The sequence below is a fragment of the Gossypium arboreum genome, chromosome 6, assembly GCF_025698485.1.
Source record: "Gossypium arboreum isolate Shixiya-1 chromosome 6, ASM2569848v2, whole genome shotgun sequence".
Taxonomy (NCBI): Eukaryota; Viridiplantae; Streptophyta; class Magnoliopsida; order Malvales; family Malvaceae; genus Gossypium; species Gossypium arboreum.
This window is the reverse complement of record NC_069075.1, coordinates 41,689,558-41,697,645: the sequence shown is the minus strand read 5'-3', so window position 1 is coordinate 41,697,645 and position 8,088 is coordinate 41,689,558. Positions and strand designations below refer to the sequence as shown.

General features: G+C 35.5%; 1 non-coding gene across 1 annotated transcript; it reads right to left on the bottom strand.

Annotated features, from left to right (window-relative positions):
* Nucleotides 1-6,221: 6,221 nt before the first annotated feature.
* On the bottom strand, nt 6,222-6,328 carry LOC128294966 (small nucleolar RNA R71). The gene has a single exon (XR_008285273.1). It is a non-coding gene; the product is annotated as a small nucleolar RNA R71 (small nucleolar RNA).
* Nucleotides 6,329-8,088: the final 1,760 nt, after the last annotated feature.

The window sequence follows — 8,088 nt, the reverse complement described above, 5'->3', positions numbered from 1 at the left end:
ATGACTCAATGTTGAAGACCCAACCTGAGCACCTCCACGGCCTCCGCCGTGGCCTCTTGTACCCCTTCTATGAGTACCTCTAGTGCTCATCTCGATTCGTGTTTTATCTGTGTTAACAATTTTATGAATCGGTTTATAATTTTAGTGTTTATTACAGGGTATTTTATGGAGAATACTATTAGTAATTCAAGTTTTGTTTTTGCAAATCGCAGTCTAACTACAGTTTTAGGTTACCCTAAACAGATTATTTCAGTACAGTATACTGCTTCGGTAATCTCTGTATTTCAACTAAATCAAGTAGTAGTCTTAGAAAACTTTCAAAGTCAGCGCCAGAGACTTGGTGTACCACTCTTTTCGATAAAATATTTCCAAGGATTTCAAATCAATTGAAATAATTTTTTTTCAAAAATTTTAAGTTTTAAAGAAAACACAAATCCATAGCAAAGTTTTGTAACTTGGCTTTAATTCCACTAAATGTAACACCCCAAACCTGGCTTAGACATTATGGTCGAATTTGCGATGGAACATTGAAGTGTGTTTTGGAAAGCATCGTTCTATTCAAATAAAAGTTCGTACAAAAATAAATCCCTTGTGGTGATCTTTTAAAAAACTCTAAGCATCATGTTTGTTGATAAAAACCTAATTTGTTTAGAAAAATTTTAAGGATGCTGAATTGTTATTAGTTCTCGAAAATGTTTTTTCTTGCAGAAGCTAGAGAAACATGTTTGCGTATTCGTGGTGTTTTGAAAACATATATCCTTTTGAAAAATCACGTCCTAAAGGTAGCAGATGTAATAAAAGATTTGGAAATTCCAAAATTTAAAAATGAAACCTTAAGAGGCCTTATTACATAACCAAAAATCCAAATTAATTAACTTAAGGATAAAACAGAGACAGTAATAAAAATCAATCGTGTGGCCCCCATCGAGTCCCTTGCAGCACCGACCCATCTAAGGATTACCTATATAGGAAAGCAGAGGGGTGAGTTTATGAAAACTCAGTGTGTAATCCCTTTTTAATAAACAAACAAACGGTAGGCAAAATAGGTTGGGCTTAAGCCCATTTTAGTTACAGTCCAGTATCAGTGTGGGCCTTAGCCCATTACAATAACAGTATCAGTGTGGGCTTTAGCCCATTACAATAACAGTATTAGTGTGGGCTTTAGTCCATTATAATAACAGTATCAGAAAATGCAATAGAGATCCTACCCATCCATTCTCTACACTCCACTCTGTCCAGCCCTACAGTCCATGTGGGGATAAAGTCGACCCACCCATCCCTACATTCCAAATATAGCACCGGTTGAGGCACTTATCAGTGTTTGCAGCAGAGCTGCTAGTACAGTACACTTCCTTCAATATATATATCAAACCCACCCTATGCAACATGTCATGTCATAATATATACGTGTATGCAAAATGTCATGCTCGAATACAGTCAAATATAGCATAGGGGTATAACAGTCATTTCATCAGTATGGGGTCTAATTGTACTTACCGACCCATCAGTAGGCCAATAGTCATTTTAGGCGACTTATGCGACCTTAGTAGTCAAACAGTGGAAATGGGCCCAAAGCCCATAATACGGCCCATGTGGGCCTGTACGGCTATGTGGCCCATTAAGCCCAATAATCACCTTGGTCGTGTGATCTACACATCCTGGCCCACAAAACTCCACACATCCATATGGTTTACCTATGTGGGGCCCACACGGCCCATTTCGACCTAACGTGGCCCAAAATGACCTAAGCCCACGAAATCGCTCGTGGTGGTCTCTACAATCACATGCTTGCGCTTATACGTTTAGATGACCACACGAGCGAGTGCACACCTGTATGGCATCGATGGTACTAGTTTTTTGGCTTTTGCCATTTCGTGTTTGAAGAAGTGTGATTACACACCTATTATGGATTGTAGTTGAAACGCTTTCCAAGATCAAATACCTATGATAAAAATAACCCCATCATTAGTTCTAATTTGTGGTTAACCCGATACCATCGCATTAGAGATACTTAACCCTATTCATTACTACATACCAATCGAACAATCATAGAGCCCCCTCTAGAACTAGAATCAACGCAATCTCTATAATGCTTTAACCTTCACAAAACAGTTAATCGATTCATAAGAATCTAAACCCAACATAGACATATATTAAACTTTTAAGCGTTTACCACTACGTAGGACTAAGAACAGTTGAGAAGAGTAATCGGTTTATCCATACATAAGCCGAACACACAGAATAACTGAGGCAAAATGAAAAGGTTGCACCTTTATCAGTAACGGCAATACAGGAAGATGTCAGATGAAACTATTAACGTGACTTAAAGAGGAGAAAGATTACCACTTACTCACATCAATCGAACAAAAGCCCAGAATTGCCAAAGAAGAAGAAGAAGAAGTATTTGGCTTAGCCACAAGGTACAAAGAAGAAGAAGAAATCCTGAGGGAGAAAGAAGGAAAGATATACGGTCTAGGGAACAATACCCGATTGGAGAAGAAAAGAGGAAGAGAATCAGCTTAAGGCAAGGGCTAGCAACTAAAAGAATAGAAGGGATAGAGTATTTAGGCGATCACCATTAAAGTGAAGAAAGGGGAAAAACACATGAAGTAATCGGTTCCAAAAGACACTGTTGACAAAAAGGGAAAAGAGAGTGAGTTTGGCCTAAGGGAAAAGAATCAGTAGTAAAACAATTACCCGAAAACAAAGTAAGAAAACCGCACGCCACCCTCAGGAACAATCACACTTTCAGCCACGAAACAAAAGAATCCCGAAAACACACAAAAATCTCAACTTTTGAGAGAAAATCCAGTTCAGACAAAATTCCTATACTCACAATCCACTTTTGGCACAACTCTATTTCACCTCAAACACCACATTTTCCTCCCCTTATCCCTCTCCTAAAATCTCCACCTTATTCTACTCAACCGTCCATTCAAACTCCCACAACCCTTCTCAATTTTGGTCAACCTAAGACACCTCTCTAGCACCTGCAGCAAAAATAGTAAGCTCCTTCTACACTGCCAATGCTAGAACCTTAGACCCTAAGGAACATCCACACGCCATTTACCATTAGACTAGCAACCTCCTTATGACAAATTTTACCCACAACAAATTAAAAGACTACTAACTATAGGCAAAGGTTATTCTTAAAAACAAAGTTTGCAATTGCCTAGGCTTGAACTCGAGACTTCTCAGGCCCTTCCCAGGACACTTAACCATCGAAACAAGCATGCATTTGTGTTACACATCACACAGAAAATGAGCACTTACATTTTTGGGGCGTTACAAGAGCTTTTGACCAAGCTTGTTTTCTTATGCATGGTATGTATTTGACTTATGTTTTTTTATTGATTTTTATGTTTTTGAGATAATTGTAGCTTAAACTAGCTAACCCGGGGATTAATTCATAAAATTGTTAAATGTTTTCAAATGTGTTGTCGTTGAGTTTTTGGAGCTTCTAAAGGTTAATGATATTTTTGTAAGCTTGACAGTTCTTATTTTGTTAATTAGTTTATAGTGATTTTGATGATTAAAGATCTAGTTGTTAAATTAGTAAGTTTACATAGAGTTATTGAGAATTTGAGGAGAATATGGGTTGTTCTAGGCTTATAGGATATTCAGCTAGCTTGTTTTGAACTTAATTGTGCTTAATTTGATATTTTGGGGTTAAGGACTAAATTTATAAAGTACAAAGTTTAACGGTAAAATTATAAATGTAATTGAAGGACTTTAGTGTATGAATTAATTGTCTATGAGGTTTGAGTGATTTTAATTAAATTATATTATATTTTAGATCAAGTATCTCAATAAGTGGCGAACGTACGAGGAAAAGGGAAAAATCACAAATTAGTCACTGTTAGTTGAATCAATTGACACATAAGTTTCTACTATTGTTTTTGGTTATAATTCTATATAAAATGATGTTAATTATATATATATATTTAGTTGACACCATAGTAAGAATTTGATTTATAAGAAATAGAAATGAATTTTCTAGAATGATTTCGATGGATCGAGTAAAAGTTTCATACATGAGGTTTCTATCTGAATATCTGTTCTGGACCGAGCTCCTGCACGTGTTGCTGATAACTCTTGAAAAGAGTTATATTTCATGCCCTTAGGCTTAGTTAATTGTCTGTACTTAAGTAAGTTTAGTTGTATTTTAGGATATTGTATTGGTATTTTTAGAGCATTGCATTAAAGAGCTCGAATTGTACTTAAATGTTATTACATGTTACTTTTAATTGCCTATGGGGAGGACTTGCTTGGTGGTTGATTGGCAGGTTCAGAGTGTAGGAAAAGGAGTAAACGATTGAAGGTTTGCCGTGACAAATTTTGAATAGTTTGCCAACACAAATTTTATGGCAATGCCTGGAAGATGCCTAGTCAGTACTCAAGGCTTACTGTTCTCAACCCCAGCTAAACTTGAACCAGATAAATCCACCTGAAAAAGAGAGAAAGGATTATGGGCTGATGGACCTACCCTAGAAAGTCAAACTTATCATAACCAAAAGGGAAGCCCTAGAAAAGGGAACCATTTTTTGATAGAAAAATAGGAGAGCAGTTTTTAACAAAAAAGAAGGGAAGGATCAAGAAGGAAGATGGAGAAGAAGGAGAAAATGACTGCATTATCTTTGGCAACTGCAAGACATTGCGCTACCAATGTTAAGAGCTAGATAGGAGAAAAATATCATCTTAGATTTTCTCGTTTGATTCTTATCGCATTTCTTTTTCTACTTATTTGTTAAATAAGATGTTGGTTACTGCATTAAACTCAAACTTGATTTACCTATGTATGAGCTAAATCTTTTAGGCTCGGGATTACTTTGTTGAACCATTTAATTTCTATTAATGTTAAATCTCTTAGGCTCAGGATTACTTTGTTGAACCCTTTAATTTTTATTAATGTTTATAGTTTAAGTTAGAATTATTTTGCTATTTTATTCAATGATATTTCATGCTTTATACATGCTGTGTATTGACAAATGTGCAACAGGTTATTAAGGATAACTTAATTTTGATAGGGTTAGGTTAACTAGAGAGACATTTGATAATATTAGTGAATAATAAAAAGGTAGCCAATATTAGTGGTAGCCAAACTCAAGTCTATAGACATATAATACCCTAGAGGAGGTAACCCGAGGTTTTGCTCTCGAAAGTAGAAGACTGCTATAGAAACCTATCGAGCAGTAGAATGTCCAAGACTTTACTATAGCATTAATAGTTAGGGAAGGTAGATGCATCAATAATCGCAGTAGTCTTAATCAACATTGTAGTTCCTTAATCTTCTTGTCTGTAATTACTCTATCGTGACATTCTTGTTTCATTTACTTGTTTTGTTTTACACATTTTATGCATCATTATTTTCTCATTTTGCCACTACGTTCTCACTGGTATTTTGTTTTAGCATTAATCAAGCCTAACTTTAATAACTCAACCAAACTATACCGATCTAATCCCTGTAAAGATTATCTCACTCGTCACTTTATTACTTTTTTATGTGTATTCTTGCACAATTCACACATCCTATTCACAAGTGATAAGTTTTTGGCACCATTTTTGGGGATTAGTAATTGGTGAAATTTGGTTTTGTTATTTTCTTTTGTTTCATTAGTTTTATCTAACTCAGTTGTACTTAATTTTTACATGTTTACTATAAGTGCATGAGTGGAGGCATTCTTGTTAATGAAGAGTATCCTTTTGACCCAGAGATCGAGAGAACTTTGTGAATGAGGAGAAGAGAATTACATAATATGGCTAGGGAAGGGAATGATCCTGATCTGAATGATCCATTAAATCCAAATGGTCGAGATCTCAATCTTCCTATTCATCATGTGATATATGACTAAGACAGGACAATTTGAAAGCATGTAGTTTAAGTTTTGGATGACCTGAATCCAGGGATAGTCAGACCACACATACAAGTTTGACATTTTGAGTTGAAACCGATAATGTTTCAAATGTTGCAAATAGTTAGACAGTTCGAGGGGTTTCCCATTGAAGATCAAAGACTACATTTAAGGCTTTTTCTAGAGGTCTGTGACTCGTTTAGATAACAGGGTGTTCCTAAAGATGCCTTGCGGCTTAAATTGTTCCCATACTTATTGAAAGATCGTGCAATAGTGTAGTTTAATGCTTTGCCGTCGAAAATAATAGCATCATGGAATGATCTGTGCTAGATGTTTTTGCTATGGTATAATCTGCCAAACATGAATGCCAAGCTTAGAAATGACATCACATCTTTTTGAAAATCAAAAGATGAAACGTTTTACGAAGCCTGGGAAAGATTTAATGAATTACTTAGAAAATGTCCTATACATGGTTCTAGCACTGGACTTAGATGGAAATGTTTTATAATGGGCTGAATGCACATACAAGGATGGTAGTCGATGCCTTTGCCAATAGTACGTTGTTAGACAAATCTTATAATGAAGCATATGAGATTTTGGATTGGATTGCGAATAATGATTATCAATATCCTATCACGCAAGTTGGGATTGACAGGAGAGCCATTGGCACCATTGAACTTGATGCAATCACTTCATTCAAAGCCCAAGTATCATTTTTAGCTAATATGATCAATACAATAAAAAGACCAATTGTAGTCCAGGAGATGAAATCAGCAGACTCATTTTGTGTTTATTATGGAGAAGACCATGTGTTTGATGAATGCCCATCAAACCCAGCATATGTATACTAAATGGGTAATTTCAACCGGAATAACAATCCTTATTCTAACACCTACAATCCAGGGAGGAATCAACATCCAAACTTTGGTTGGAATAATCAAGGTACAGGGAATTCAAATAATACTATTAGACAAAATGTTAATAGGGTATCATCTGGTTATAATCAACCCATGCCATGATAAAATGTCCAACAAGATCAGGCATCAGCTTCATCATCATCATCATCTGTTGAATCTTTGCTAAAAGAATATATGGACAAGAATGATGTTGTGATTCAGAGTTAAGTTGCATTCATACAAGCTCTTGAGAATCAAGTGGGGCAAATAGCTAGGTTGTGTGGTCGAATTAAAATTTTTGATTTTTCATAAAGTAGGTGCAGACTTCACACGCCCAAAACACATGCCCGTGCCTAAGGCCGTGTCATCCACATGGCTAAGACACACGTCCGTGTCTCTGCCCGTGTGCTAAATTTTGAGCATTATGTTTCTCAAAATTAAGGTGCAGGGGACACACGGCCTAAACACATGCCTGTGGGGCAAGCCATGTGTCACACATGGCCTAGACACATGCCCGTGTGCCTACCCGTGTGAACAAAAATAAGGCTATTTACAAAGCCATTTTGCCACCCTTTGATGCACACACCTACACAAACATAGCATAGCACCAATTCAAACATATACATACAACCAAATCTGCCACAACCAAGACATCAATACAACATTCACATGCTACCATCTATCATACACTAACATCACATACTTATTGTAACATCTCTGTTTTAGCTAAATTGGAACGATTGTTTTGGAACCAAAAATCTGAGGTAGTAAAATTATTTTAATATTATTTTTGGTTTTTATAACATGTGAATGTGTATGTGTGAAAATTTCGTGAGCTAATTTTATCGTTTAATATCTCAATTTGAAAAAAAGGACTTAGTCGCGTAAAATACAAAAAGTAGCATACTATAAGTTAAAAGTCCTTAATTGCCATGGCTTATTAATTGAGAGGTCTTTATGATGTAATTAGACCATGGTTAATTGAATTTTTCATAAATGACCAACTATTATGTGTTTTATTAATGTATTAATAAAGATTATTTTTGTAATTGTAAAATTAAGTTTAATTAAACAAAACTAAAATAAAAGATGATTCATTCATTCATCTTTACAACTGAAAATAAAAAGAAAACAAGGGATAGGAAGCTTTCTTGAATTCGGCACTTTGATAGCTAGATTGAGATATGTTCTTTGCTTGATTTTTTATGATTTTTACGTTTTTCTGATCGTTGCTTTGAGTACGAGCTAGCTCGTACCCTAATTTTTAAATTTGTTGAAGAATTTATGAGTTTCCATTGATGAATGCTTGAGCTTTTGAATGTTTAAGGATGAATAACGAA